The sequence below is a fragment of the Grampus griseus genome (genome assembly GCF_964374135.1).
Source record: "Grampus griseus genome assembly, chromosome: 4".
NCBI lineage: Eukaryota > Metazoa > Chordata > Mammalia > Artiodactyla > Delphinidae > Grampus > Grampus griseus.
The window spans coordinates 69,698,271-69,713,201 of NC_138997.1; the positions used below are offsets into that span (position 1 = coordinate 69,698,271).

A 14,931-nucleotide genomic window follows, 5' to 3' on the forward strand; every position below is an offset into this window, starting at 1 on the left:
TTTTTTGAGAAATGCCTGTTCATGTTATTTGTCCATTTTTCTGTTGTGTTGTCTGTCTTACGGATTTGCAGAAGTTCTTTATTTCTAGGATAAGTTTTTGTTGGATTAAGTATTGAAGTTATCTCTTCTTCTTCACTCTTTCAGTAGTGTGTTTTAATTAAGATAATTTCTTAATTTTAATAAAGTCTATTTTATCAGAGTGTTCTTTTATGGTTAGTTTTTTGTGTTTTAAGGATTCTTTGTCTATTTCAAAGCCAAGAAGATACTGTGCTATGTTTTCCTCTATAAACTTGAGTGTTTTAACTTTCCCATTTAGGTTTCTGCATGATGTGTGGTAGGATTCATGGTTTATTTTATTTTCCATTTGGAAATCCATTTGGTCCAGCATTATTTATTGAAAAGACTGTCCTTTCCTACTGTAATGCAGTAGTAGTGCCTTTGTTGTAATTCAGGTGACTTTATTTGTGGGTCTGTTTTTGGACTCTGTTTCTGTTCCATTGGTCTGTTGTTGTACCAGTGCCATACACTTTTAGTTATTATAGCTTTAAGTTCTCCAACTTTTGTCCTTCAAAATTGCTTTGGTTCTTCTTGGTCCTTATGAATTTCAATAAAGATTTTACACTCAGCCTGTCAGTTTCCTAAATGAGTAAATAAATAACAAATCCCTGCTTAACATTAAGCAAGTTAAATGTTATTTATTATTTCATATTATTATTGTCTAGTTTAATATTGAATCTGTAGATCAATTTGGATATATTAAATATCTTTCCATATTGAGACTTTCAATATGTTAACCACAGTATATCTCCATATATTTAGGTCTTTTAAAATTTCTCTCAGAAATATTTTGTGTGTAGAGGCCTTAGACATCTTTTATTAACTTTTAAAGGTAATGATATTGTGGTTTTTTTTTTAAGTCCTTATAATTTGCACATTCGTACTAGAGTATTTACAGATGACATGATATAGTTTTGGGGATTTGCTTCAAATAATGCAAAGGAGGATGGGAAGGAATGGGGAAGGGGAAGAATAGATGAAACAGGATTGACCATGATTTGATAATTGTTGAAAATGGGTGATGAATATATGGGTTAATAATTATTCTTTTTTACTTTTGTGTATGTTTGAAATTTTCCATAAAAATAGGTTAAAAAATATGTATAACAACTGAAGATTGATACACATATAAGAATTCAGAAGTTTATAATACTACTTAAAAAAAACCCTCATTTTATTACTCTGAAAATCACTGGTAAATGAAAGAATCAACCATTTATTCTTCATTTTCTGTACAGATTTCATTCCAGGATAACCAAATAGTTAAGAGGGAAAGTTTACTGTTATAGAAAAATCATAGACAATAACAAATGCTGGGAGAATGATAGGATTAGAAATTCACCACAGTGCAATTTCTAATAGAATTATGATCTAGATAATGATCAGTCAATGACTACTAAAGACTTTAGGTGAAAGTCTGTTGAGAAATGGATATAATACAATGCATAGGCCAAAATGGAGTATGCCTCTCTCTGACTGATTAGAACTAAATACTCTCAATAGAATACTAAAAGCAACTATCTAAAGACTTTGAAAGTTAATAATAGGCAAATCAAGGGCTTCCCTGGTGGCGCAGTGGTTGAGAGTCCGCCTGCCAATGCAGGGGACACGGGTTCGTGCCCCGGTCCTGGAAGATCCCACATGCCGCGGAGCGGCTGAGCCCGTGAGCCATGGCCGCTGAGCCTGCGCGTCCGGAGCCTGTGCTCCGCAATGGGAGAGGCCGCAAGAGTGAGAGGCCCACGTACCGCAAAAAAAAAAAAAGGCAAATCGAGAAAGGAAGTTATAACTTGAAGACTAGCCTGTATAATGGTGAATATACCTTTTCTTTCTTCTCATGACCCAGCTTTGACCAAATGGTGGGCTGAATTAGGGAACTGCACAGTGGATGCAGCAATTTAGAGAAACCCCTATTTCTAGACACACGACAAGGAAAAGGAGTACCCCTTTTTTCCCTCCCAAGCCTGCCCTGAGACCATCTCTACCTATAAAGTTACATTGCCAGGTAGCACAAGCACTTTAAAACTCTGAGAGAAAACGATTTCTCTGGTCAGAGGATTTGGGAAAAAGGCCCCTGGAAACTGGAGCATGCTGGGGAAATCTCACAGAGAAGAGAGCTGATGTGAGAGGAGACCCACAGAGGTCCCACCTTATTTATGAGCTACGCATGCATGTACAGACCCAAAGGAACACAGCAAAGACAGAGAACTGACCTACAATATAAACCACTGTTCAAATCCCAGACTTGCCTCTGAGCAGTGCATGCAGAGGATAAAGCCAAAAAACATAGCAAAGACTTTGAAAACTGAGCTGACAGTGGTACTGCCATGCTAGAATGCAATATATAACTTGTAGTATAAACTTAAGCAAAAAAAATACCAAATTCTCCAGAAGATGTTTATAAAATCTAGTTTCATAACCTAATACTCAGAATGCCTAGGATATAATCCAAAATTACTTGACATACAAAGAAACAGGAAAATCTGACTTTTTTAAGAGAAAAGACAATAAATAGATGCCAACCCTGAGATATTCAGATGGTGGAATTATCAGAAAAAGACTTTAAAGCCGCTGTTATATTATATCCATGGCCCATGAGACAAAAGTGAACAGTTTTGAAGTGAATAGAAAGATAGTTCTCCTCTGAAATAAAAACCACATAAAAGAATCAAGTGATAACATCAGAACTGAAAAGTACGATATATGCAATACAAATTTACTGCATGAGTTCAATAGCAGACTTGAAGATATATCAATAGAAATCTCAAATCGTATCTTCTGTATCAAGGGTATGTCTCTGTTATGTAATACTTGTTAAGTCCAGGTTGTACCGTGTGAAGCCTGGTCATAGGCCTTCTGGCTGTGAATGAGCATGCCATATACATATCCTTTTTTATTCTTAATTACTCTTACTTGCATGCTGCAAATAAAATGTGTCTGTATCAAGGGAGTTCCATCTCCCTTGATACTCCACAGATTTAGATAGGATCTTGGCTTGTGATTTTCTCAGACCTTGTCATTTCAGGTAAGGATCAAGCAGTGAGTCAGTGTGTTAAAAAATAATAATAGTCAACTAAGGAACTTAATATGCTCATGTATTTTTGTTCATTTGAAAACTTTGAAAGTACATAGGTATAGAAAAGTGGGAATGGACAGTATATATATAAATCATCTATTGCAAAATCTTACAATTTAAACAGAGTGAATTTTATCTTAAATATAAATGTAGTTATAATAATTTTAGTGAAGAAAAAATAGTTCTTGGTGGTAGTTCTCTGAATAATCTGTGGTTCAGAATGCATCTAAATGTATTTGAACTAGTTTTCAGATGGTTGTGAACTTGCTTCACCTACTTGTCTGCACAAAAGCAACCTGGCAGTTTACTCAAGTTTTAATAGGTCAAAACAACTGTCTTTTTTATAAAGTGATTACACTGCAAGAAGAGGAATATTTGTGGCCTTGAAAATTGACATTTTTTGGTTGTATTTTATATGGATCTGGTGGCCTCATCAATGAGGTGTATGTCAAAACATTGTCATTATATTTATACATATTAATTGTAAGTTATTAAATATTTCATGAGCTGACCCTAAACCTATTTCATAATACTACTTAATCAAATTTCTTAACAGGTTCCTGTAGATTTTTAGCACTAATAAAATTCTGTACTTCTTTTGGGTTGATATAATTCACTCGCTTTTTCTGGAGATCCATCTCAGAAATTTACATACACTTGCCTTTTAAAAACAAAACATTCCAGATCAGGAAACTTGCTCAGGCCTCTTAGATAGCCTCATCCACCAGAGGACAGACAGCAGGAGCAAGAAGAACTACAATCCTGCAGCCTGTGGAACAAAAAGCACATTCACAGAAAGATAGACAAGATGAAAAGGCAGAGGGCTATGTACCAGATGAAGGAACAAGATAAAACCCCAGAAAAACAAACCAAATGAAGTGGAGGTAGGCAACCTTCCAGAAAAAGAACTCAGAATAATGATAGTGAAGATGATCCAGGACCTCGGAAAAAGAATGGAGGCAAAGATTGAGAAGATGCAAGAAATGTTTAACGAAGACCTAGAAGAATGAAAGAACAAACAAACTGAGATGAACAATACAGTAACTGAAATGAAAACTACACTAGAAGGAATCAGTAGCAGAATAACTGAGGCAGAAGAACGGATAAGTGACCTGGAAGACAGAATGGTGGAATTCACTGCTGTGGAACAGAATAAAGAAAAGAAGAATGAAAAGAAATGAAGACAGCCTGAGAGACCTCTGGGACAACATTAAAAGCAACAACATTCACATTATAGGGGTCCCAGAAGGAGAAGAGAGAGAGAAAGGACCCGAGAAAATATTTGAAGAGATTATAGTCGAAACTTCCCTAACATGGGAAAGGAAATAGCCACCCTAGTCCAGGAAGTGCAGAGAGTCCCATACAGGATAAACCCAAGGAGAAACACGCTGAGACACATACTAATCAAATTGGCAAAAATTAAAGACAAAGAAAAATTATTGAAAGCAGCAAGGGAAAAACAACAAATAACATACAAGGGAACTCCCATAGATTAACAGCTGATCTTTCAGCAGAAACTCTACAAGCCAGAAGGGAGTGGCATGACATATTTAAAGTGATGAAAGGGAAGAACTTACAACCAAGATTACCCAGCAAGGATCTCATTCAGATTTGATGGAGAAATCAAAAGCTTTACAGACAAGCAAAAGTTAAGAGAATTCAGCACCACCAAACCAGCTCTACAACAAATAATAAGGAACTTCTCTAAGTAGGAAACACAAGAGAAGAAAAGGACCTACAAAAACAAACCCAAAACAATTAAAATAGTCATAGGAACATACATATCGATAATTACCTTAAACGTGAATGGATTAAATGCTCCAACCAAAAGACACAGGCTTGCTGAATGGATACAAAAACAAGACCCATATATATGCTGTCTGCAAGAGACCCACTACAGAACTAGGGACACATACAGACTGAAAGTGAGGGGATGGAGAAAGATATTCCATGCAAATGGAAATCAAAAGAAAGCTGGAGTAGCAATACTCATATAAGATAAAATGGACTTTAAAGTACAGAATGTTACAAGAGACAAGGAAGGACACTACATAATGATCAAGGGATCAATCCAAGAAGAAGATATAACAATGATAAATATATATGCACCCAACATAGGAGCACCTCGATACATAAGGCAACTGCTAACAGCTATAAAAGAGGAAATCGACAGTAACACAATAATAGTGGGGGACTTTAAAACCTCACTTACACCAATGGACAGATCATCCAAACAAAATTAATAAGGAAACACAAGCTTTAAATGACACAATAGACCAGATAGACTTAATTGATATTTATAGGACATGCCATCCAAAAACAGCATATTACACTTTCTTCTCAAATGCACACAGAACATTCTCCAGGATAGATCACATCTTGGGTCACAAATCAAGCCTCAGTAAATTTAAGAAAATTGAAATTGTATCAAGCATCTTTTCTAACCACAACACTATGAGATTAGAAATCAATTACAGGAAAGAAAACGTAAAAAACACAGACACATGGAGGCTAAACAGTACGTTACTAAATAACCCAGAGATCACTGAAGAAATCAGAGGAAATCAAAAAATACCTAGAGACAAATGACAATGAAAACACGACGATCCAAAACCTATGGGATGCAGCAAAAGCAGTTCTAAGAGGAAAGTTTATAGCAATACAAACCTACCTCAAGAAACAAGAAAAATCTCAAATAAACAATCTGACTTTATACCTAAAGGAATTAGAGAAAGAAGGAAAAAAAACCCCCAAAGTTAGCATAAGGAAAGAAATCATAAAGATCAGAGCAGAAATAAATGAAATAGAAACAAAGAGAGCAATAGCAAAGATCAATAAAACTAAAAGCTGGTTCTTTGAGAAGATAAACACAAGTGATAAACCATTAGCCAGACTCATCAAGAAAAAGAGGGAGAAGACTGAAATTAATAAAATTAGACATGAAAAAGGAAGTTACAACAGACACCACAGAAATACAAAGCATCCTAAGAGACTATTGCAAGCAATTCTATGCCAATAAAATGGACAACCTGGAAGAAATGGACAAATTTTAGAAAGGTATAACCTTCCAAGACTGAACCAGGAAGAAATAGAAAATATGAACAGACCAATCACAAGTAATGAAATTGAAACTGTGATTAAAAATCTTCCAGCAAACAAAAGTCCAGGACCCGACGGCTTCACAGGTGAATTCTATCAAACATTTAGAGAAGAGCTAACACCCATCCTTCTCAAACTCTTCCAAAAAATTGCAGAGGAAGGAACACTCCCGAACTCATTCAATGCGGCCACCATCACCCTGATACCAAAACCAGACAAAGATACGAAAAAAAAAAAAGAAAATTACAGACCAATATCACTGATGAATACAGTTGCAAAAATTCTCAAAAAATACTAGCAGACAAGTGTGTGCTTCGGCCTCGGAACACACATTTATTATTAAAAAAATCCCAAAAAATCTTAAAACATCTTTTAAAAAACCAAAAAAAAATTTACAAAAAAAAAAATACTAGCAGACAGAATCCAACAACACATTAAAAGGATCATACACCATGATCAAGTGGGATTTATCCCAGGGATGCAAGGATTCTTCAATATATGCAAATCAATCAATGTGATACACCATATTAACAAATTGAAGAATAAAAACCATATGATCGTCTCAATAGATGCAGGAAAAGCTTTTGACAAAACTCAAAAACCCATTTATGATAAAAGCTCTCTAGAAAGTGGGCATAGAGGGAACCTACCTCAACATAATGAAGGCCATATACGACTAACCCACAGCAAATGTCATTCTCAATGGTGAAAAACTGAAAGCATTTCCTCTAAGATCCGGAACAAGACCAGGATGTCCACTCTCACCACTCTTATTCAACATAGTTTTGGAAGTCCTAGCCACGCCAATCAGAGAAGAAAAAGAAATAAAAGGAATACAAATTGGAAAAGAAGTAACACTGTCACTGTTTGCAGATGACATGATACTATACATAGAGAATCCTAAAGATGCCACCAGAAAACTACTAGAGCTAATCAATAAATTTGGTAAAGTAGCAGGATACAAAATTAATGCACAGAAATCTCTTGCATTCCTATACACTAATGATGAAAAATCTGAAAGAGAAATTAAGGAAACACTTCCATTTACCATTGCAACAAAAAGAATAAAATACCTAGGAGTAAACCTACCTAGGGAGCCAAAGACCTGTATGCAGAAAACTGTAAGACACTGATGAAAGAAATTAAAGATGATACAAACAGATGGAGAGATATATCATGTTTTTGGATTGGAAGAATCAACATTGTGAAAATGACTCTACTACCCAAAGCAATCTACAGATTCAGTGCAATCCCTATCAAATTACCAATGACATTTTTTACAGGACTAGAACAAAAAATCTTAAAATTTGTATGGAGACACAAAAGACCCCGATAAGCCAAAGCAGTCTTCAGGGAAAAAAATGGAGCTGGAGGAATCAGGCTCCCTGACTTCAGACTATACTACAAAGCTACAGTAATCAAGACAATATCTTACTGGCACAAAAACAGAAACATAGATCAGTGGAACAGGATAGAAAGCCCAGAGATAAACCCACTCACCTATGGTCAACTAATCTATCACAGAGGAAGCAAGAATATACAATTGAGAAAAGACAGTTTCTTCAATAAGTGGTGCTGGGAAAACTGGACAGCTACATGTAAAAGAATGAAATTAGAACACTCCCTAACACCATATACAAAAATAAACTCAAAATGGATTAGAGACCTAAATGTAAAACCAGACACTATAAAACTCCTAATGGAAAACATAGGAAGAACACTCTTTGACATAAATCACAGCAAGATCTTTTTTGATCCACCTCCTAGAGTAATGGAAATAAAAACAAAAATAAACAAATGGGACCTAATGAAAGTTAAAAGCTTTTGCAAAGTAAAGGAAACTACAAACAAGACGAAAAGACAACCCTCAGAATGGGAGAAGATATTTGCAAATGAATGAACAGACAACGAATTAATCTCCAAAATATATAAACAGCTCATGCAACTCAATATTAAAGAAACAAACAACCCAATCCAAAAATGGGCAGAAGACCTAAGTAGACATTTCTCCAAAGAAGACATACAGATGGCCAACAAACACATGAAAAGCTGCTCAACATCACTAATTATTAGAGAATTGCAAATCAAATGTACAATGAGGTATCACCGCACACCAGTTAGAATGGGCATCATCAGAAAATCTACAAACAACAAATGCTGGAGAGGGTGTGGAGAAAAGGGAACCCTCTTGCACTGTTGATGGGAATGTAAATTGTTACAGCCACTATGGAGGTTCCTTAGAAAAACTAAAAATAGAATTACCATATGACCCAGCAATCCCACTACTGGGCATGTACCCAGAGAAAACCATAATTCAAAAAGACACATGCACCCCAGTGTTCTTTGCAGCAGTATTTACAATAGCCAGGTCATGGAAGCAACCTAAGTGTCCATCGACAGACGAATGGATAAAGAAGATGTGGTACATATGTACAATGGGATATTACTCAGCCATAAAAAGGAACGAAATTGGGTCATTTTAGAGATGTGGATGAATCTGAAAACTGTCAGACAGAGTAGAATAAGTTAGAAAGAGAAAAACAAATATCGTATATTAACGCATATATGTGGATCCTAGAAAAATGGTACAGATGAACCAGTTTGCAGGGCAGAAATTGAAACACAGATGTAGAGAACAAATGTATGGACACCAGGGGGGCGAAAGCATTGCGGGGGGGTGGAGTGGTGGTGTGATGAATTGGGAGATTGGGATTGATATATATACTCTAATATGTATAAAATGGATAACCAATAAGAACCTGCTGTATAAAAAAAAATAAATTAAATTTAAAAAAAAACAAGAAATAACAAGAAAGTAATAATACCAGAGCAGAAAACAAGCTCTTCTCTAAAAACCAGAAGGGGAGCTTCTGTCTTCTCAATCCTGAAAAAGAAAAATAAAAAAATAAAGCATTCCACAAAGGCTGGGATTGATCAATCTTGTTTCGACATTTGTTTGATACTTATAAATTATGCCATTTTTGTATATGGTGTAGCCCATTAAATAATTGTCCAAAAAGGAAAGTACGCTCACATATTCATTTGGACGTTAAAACTTTTGCCATTCGGAAAAGTATCCATAGAGCCTGTTGCTTATAGCAATCAAGTTTGACCTTCAGTTGCAGTTGAACTCATGCAACTGGAATTCTCATCTACATTATTTTTCAATTCCCTTGAAGAAACATGAAAGGAAAAGATAGTTCAGATAGTTATGAACTTCTGAATGGTGATATAGTCTTTTATGTGTTGATAGATCAAATTATTTAACGTTTATCCCCAAAAGATACTTTGTGTTCACCAAAGAGATTTCTTGGGTCATGGGATGTGGTAGGCGGAATAATGGCCTTTCAAAGATGTCCATATCCTACATTGCTGGAAACTGTGACTATGTTAGGTTAAATGACCTTATAATGGGAAGATTGTCTTGGATTATCTGGGTGGGCCCAGTGTAATCAGAAGGGTCTTAATAAGGGAAGAGGGAAGCAAAAGAGATGGCAGCCTGAGGAGGACTTGGTCTGCTGATGGATTTGAAGATTGAGGAGATCCATGAGCCAAGGGATGCAGGCAGCCTCTAGAAGATTGTAAAGGCAGGGAAACACATTTTTCTGTTCAAGTTTCCAGAAAGAAATGCAGCCCTGCTGGCACCTTGAGTTTAGCCCAGTAAGACCTGTGTTGGACTCTGACCTACAGAACTGGGAGATAATAAATTTGTGTTGTTTTCTTCCATTAAGGTTGTAGTAATTTGTTACAGCAGCCACAGGAAACTAATACATGGTACCTCTGTTTAGTTTTCCACTAACATGCGTTTTACATGTTGATTAATTGAATCCTAATGTGAATGACAATGTGATTTTTGTCATTTTGTCATTGTCATTTTGTCATGACAATGACAATTTTTTTAAAATTGACAATGTCAATTTTAGTTTAGTATACTAAGAAATCATTTGTGTTGATAATATGCTGGACACTGATGGGCAGACCTTTGTGTACCCAGGGATCTTTAGTTTCTCCTTCACAGGAATGGTGACATGTTTAGTGTGGCCAGAGAATAAGGAGTATGTATACAGTGAAGGTGGAGTGGGAGATGAGGCTGGAGAGAGAGAATGAAGCTAGAAAGGAAAATTGGTGTCTTATAATGTGGCAGAGCAAGTGATCTTCAGAAGCCATGGTTTCCTTCCACCTGTTCTTTAATATTTGTATTATTTGTGCCTCTATTAGTAAATGCTGTAAATAAGTTGGAATTATAAGATGTTTTTATTATCAGCTTGACTTTAGCCGTATTAGAGTTGTAAGCAGGTTGCATTTTGCCACAGAATGGCTCATGGAATGGCTTATCTATATGTTAAATATACAAAGGAATCAATGGTAAAAAGGAAGCCTAGAGTTTAGACAAACATGAAAAAGAATTGTTTCTGATAAGGAATAATGAACAACCTGACCAACAGAGACTGTTACTATCTCAACCTGACCAACAGAGACTGTTACTATCTCTGATGTCCCCTGACCATCTCAGATAAACTTGCCTTGCTCCTTGTACCTTTTATGGGATGAGAAACTGTAAGTACTTAGCAACGATTAGGAGGCTAGGACAGGTTAAAAAAAAAAAAAGACATAGACATAAATAAATAAATTAGAGCTATATGGCCAGTTAGAAAAAAATGCTTGTGGTTTTTTGTTTTTTTTTGATGGGTTTGAATCAAGCAGATCACATGCTATCCTAGACCTTGTGTGAGATTCAGAGGGATAAAGTGCTTGAAATTGAAAATATGGAGGGGGGGCGTGTGATTATTGCTAATGGTGAATTCTAGAGTAACTCCAGGGGAATGAGTGGGAGGTAAGTGCAGGATTGTTGGAGGAGAGGAGGTCAGGGAATTGACTGGCCAAGATGTTGGGAGGATCATTTATGTAGATATCAAAATCAAAAACAACTACAAAAGAGGTATTGGAGAGAGACAGCCCTCAGAGAAAGAGGGCTTATTCTGGGGAGTTATGAATGCTTACAACAAGCAAATGGAAATAACTGATATAGTCTGGGGGCATGAGATTCAAAGCTGGGGGATTTAGGGAGGGAGAGAAAGAATAATTCAGAAATGACAATGAGGCCCTCACACCAGGGCCTTGACATATGAGACATGGGAGAGAAGAACAGCTATCACTTGAAAGGCCTGGAGATAGAGCAGAACTCCTGGAGGAGAGCAAGAGATCTGTTGGTGCAGGAAACGTGAAGCGAGTGTACAACAGCAATATTGAGGAAGTAGGATATTTTGCTAATGGTATACTGTGAGTTCCAGAGGACACAATGAAAGGATTTTGGAAATTGGGAAAGAAAGGGGAAAGGGGTCAATGTGGGGATATACAGAGTATATAGGGACAAGAGTCTAGGTGATGGGGGGTGACCTGAGAGTCTTGGACCTCTCTTGGTGACTGAAATAAAAGGAAAGTAGGGCATAACAGGATTAGTCCTGGTGGTTTCCTAGGTAGATTATTGTAAATATGGAGGGAGAGAGGGTTTGGGAAAGGCAGATTTATCAAGAGCAGCCAGAGATTTTAGACCTGTATTAAATTTCTGTTGTCATAGAACAAGAAACTTAGAAACTACCACAAACTTAATGGCTTAAAACAGTACAAATTTATTATCTTACTCTTCTGCAGCTTAGAAGTTCCACAAGGGTCTCATTGGGCTAAAAGCAAGGCGTCAGTAGGGCTGCATTCCTTTCTGGAAGCTTCAGAGGAGAATGTTTCCTTGTGTTTTCAAGCTTCTAGAAGCTGCCCCTATTCCTTGGCTTGTGGCTCTTCTTTCACCATCAAAACCAGCAACACTGCATCCTTCTGACTTTTCTGTCTCACAGCTCTCTGACCACAGCCAGGAAAGGTCTTCTGCTTTTAAAGACTCATGTGATTTCATTGGACCACCCAGATAATCGAGCATAAACTACTCATCTCAAAATCTTTAACCTTGATCGCACCTGCATAGTCCTTTTTTGAAACATATTCACAGGTTTCAGGGATTAGGGCGTGGCCCATTTAGTGGGGCCTTTATTCTGCCTACCACAGGGTCCCGTCTTCCTGTGGATACTAGTGTGAGGCCTGGTGCAGGGTGGTATAGGTTCAGGGTTACAGTACATGGTTCAGTGTGTAGTTCACATTGAGACTCAAGCTTGGGCTCTTCCTGCAGCTTTAGATCTTTTATGGGGCTCATTTGAGGCTGGGGACAGTCTCAGGCCTCAGTCTCATCTCAAAAAAGGGTTAAGGTGCTCATGTATTCTGTGGACCAGATCAGTCCATCACATGAAGAGGGAGCTCAGACATTATTTGAATTTGAATAATTGCAGTAGTCTTGTGTGCCACTAAGAGAGCTGTATTAATTTTTCAGTTTTTGTTTACTTAATGAGGCTTCAAAAATACCTCACGTCTAGACATCTGACAGTCTAGAATTTTGGTAGCATTTGATGTTTGTATTGAGCAAGCATCTTCTTTGGTTCTAAGAGGTCTGGTTCATGAGACTTTGGTGTGAGGTGTGTTTCTTGTTCTTACTGTCAATTTTAAATTTAAGTTGGTCTTAGAAACTGCTGTAGAGTCAAGAATGTTTTTCATCTTGCTAATATTTTATATAGAGGTGGACTAATGTTCCCATTCAGTATTGAATAAATTGAGAACTGTTACATTTCATCTTTACTCATACATTAAATAATTAATTTTAGAAGTATTTCAGTCTTTTTTTACAAGTTAAAATTGTTCTCTTAGAAATACTTACCTTTTTAGCTATAATACAAACAGTAATCTGCAGAAGCAAGTTTGAATTTTTCATAAATGGTGATAAATATAGTTAAGGATTGTTGGGTTTTGTATTATGCCAGTCAATTAAATTTCAGCACTACTTTTAATTAATGTTAATAGATCCATCCGTCCCAGAAAGATCTGTGATATCAGATTGAACTAACCTAAATTCCAAAGTAGGTCAGTGGGTCAATAGGTTATTAGGTTAGAAAAGGGTTTATTGTGGTTTCCATTTTTTAAGCCCAGGTTCTTTGAGTTAAACCTTTTTAATGAATAATTTAAAAATTATCAATAATTAGATGAAATTTAAAGTTTTTTTCTTTAAGTTACATGAACAGTGCATAGGAAAATAGTCTCTGTTACTCATGTTTTTTAATAGTAATGTGTTACTTTGTAACTCATGTTTTGTTCTCTGGAATGGATAACATGTATCTTATGTTCTTATGGTAGCCAGGACTCTAGTATTGGACAATTAAAAGAAAACATTCAAAAGGCAGAAGTTAAGTTTTTCTGATTATAAAATAATACATGTTCTTGGAAAAATTTTAGAAAGTGCTAAAGAAAAACTAAAAATGGAAAAAATCCATAAGCAAATTACTCAGGAATAACAACAGTTGGTACTTAAACATATTTGGATTTATGTTTGATACATTTTAATGCCACTGTTAACTGCTGTTGGATGTTTAAATCTTCCAAGCTTTACTATTTTAAATAATAGTGCAATGAATATAAAACTTTGGTTACATCTCTGATTATTTCCTTTTTTTTCAAAATGAAATTACTAGGTCAAAGGACGTAAGTGCTTGAATTATTGACACTTCTCATCAAACTTTTTTTAAGAAAGGGAGTCCTAATTTACTCTCTTAAAGCATTGTTCAGTGTCTATTTCATATCTCCATCACCAAACTTATCAAACTGTTATTAAATGTAATAGACACTTTAGAGTCACTTTCTTCTCCACAGTGCAATGTTGGCATTGTCAACTTCTTAAAGCACTCTTTTCCTTTAATTTTACTGACAAATAATCCTTCCTGGCTTTCTTCTATATCTTTGGTCCTTTTCCATCTAGTTGATACTATTATTAACACTAATCATACTTAAAATTTATTGAGCATTTGCTGTTTTCTATATACTGTCCAAACGTGTAACATAGTTAATCCTCAAAAGAACTGTATGTGGTAGGTACTACTATTATCTCCATTTTAGAAATGAAAAAACTGATGCACAGAGATTTAGTGACTAGTCTCAGACTCACAGCTAATAAAGGGGCTGATCCATAATTCACACCCAGGAAATGTTTCTAGAGCCATTTCTTTACATTGTTGCTCTGCCGCCTCCCCATTTTACTAGCTACTCTTCTGCCTGTCTGTAAAATATTAATTTTTCATCAGGTTTCAGTCTTAGCCATTTTTTCCCTAATTTTATATGTTTTTCCTAGAGAAGCCCATCTAATCATTATCTTTAATTTACCTATTTACGTCGATGGCTCCCACTTTACATCTTTACCCAGTTCTTTCCTGAATGCCAAACCCACATTTCCAACTGCCTGCTGGACATTTTTCCTCTTGTATGTCCCATAGATATCTTAAACATAACATGTCTGAAACTGAATCCATCATTAAAAGTGTTTGTGAGGTATTTGTTACATAGTGATTAAGAGCATAGCTCAGGCTAAACTGTCAGGGTTCCTATCTTAGCTTTACTGCTGATCTTGGCCAGCTTACCTGTTCTCTTTGTGTTTCAGTTTCCTCATCTGTAAAATGGAGATAATAATAGAGCCTACCTCATATGATTGTTGAGTCTTAAATGAGAGAAGACTTTAAAGAATGCCCAATACGTAGTAAATGTTCAATAAATGTTAGCCACTGCTTTCAACATCTTTCCCTCACACTACCCTCCAACTTACTCCTCCTGTGTTACCTGTC

At 36.1% G+C, this 14,931-nt stretch overlaps 1 protein-coding gene across 8 annotated transcripts in view; it reads left to right on the forward strand.

Annotated features, from left to right (window-relative positions):
• Window positions 1-14,931, forward strand: part of CLOCK (clock circadian regulator) — a 135,253-nt gene that overhangs the window by 46,351 nt on the left and 73,971 nt on the right. The gene's annotated exons all lie outside the window — the stretch shown is intronic.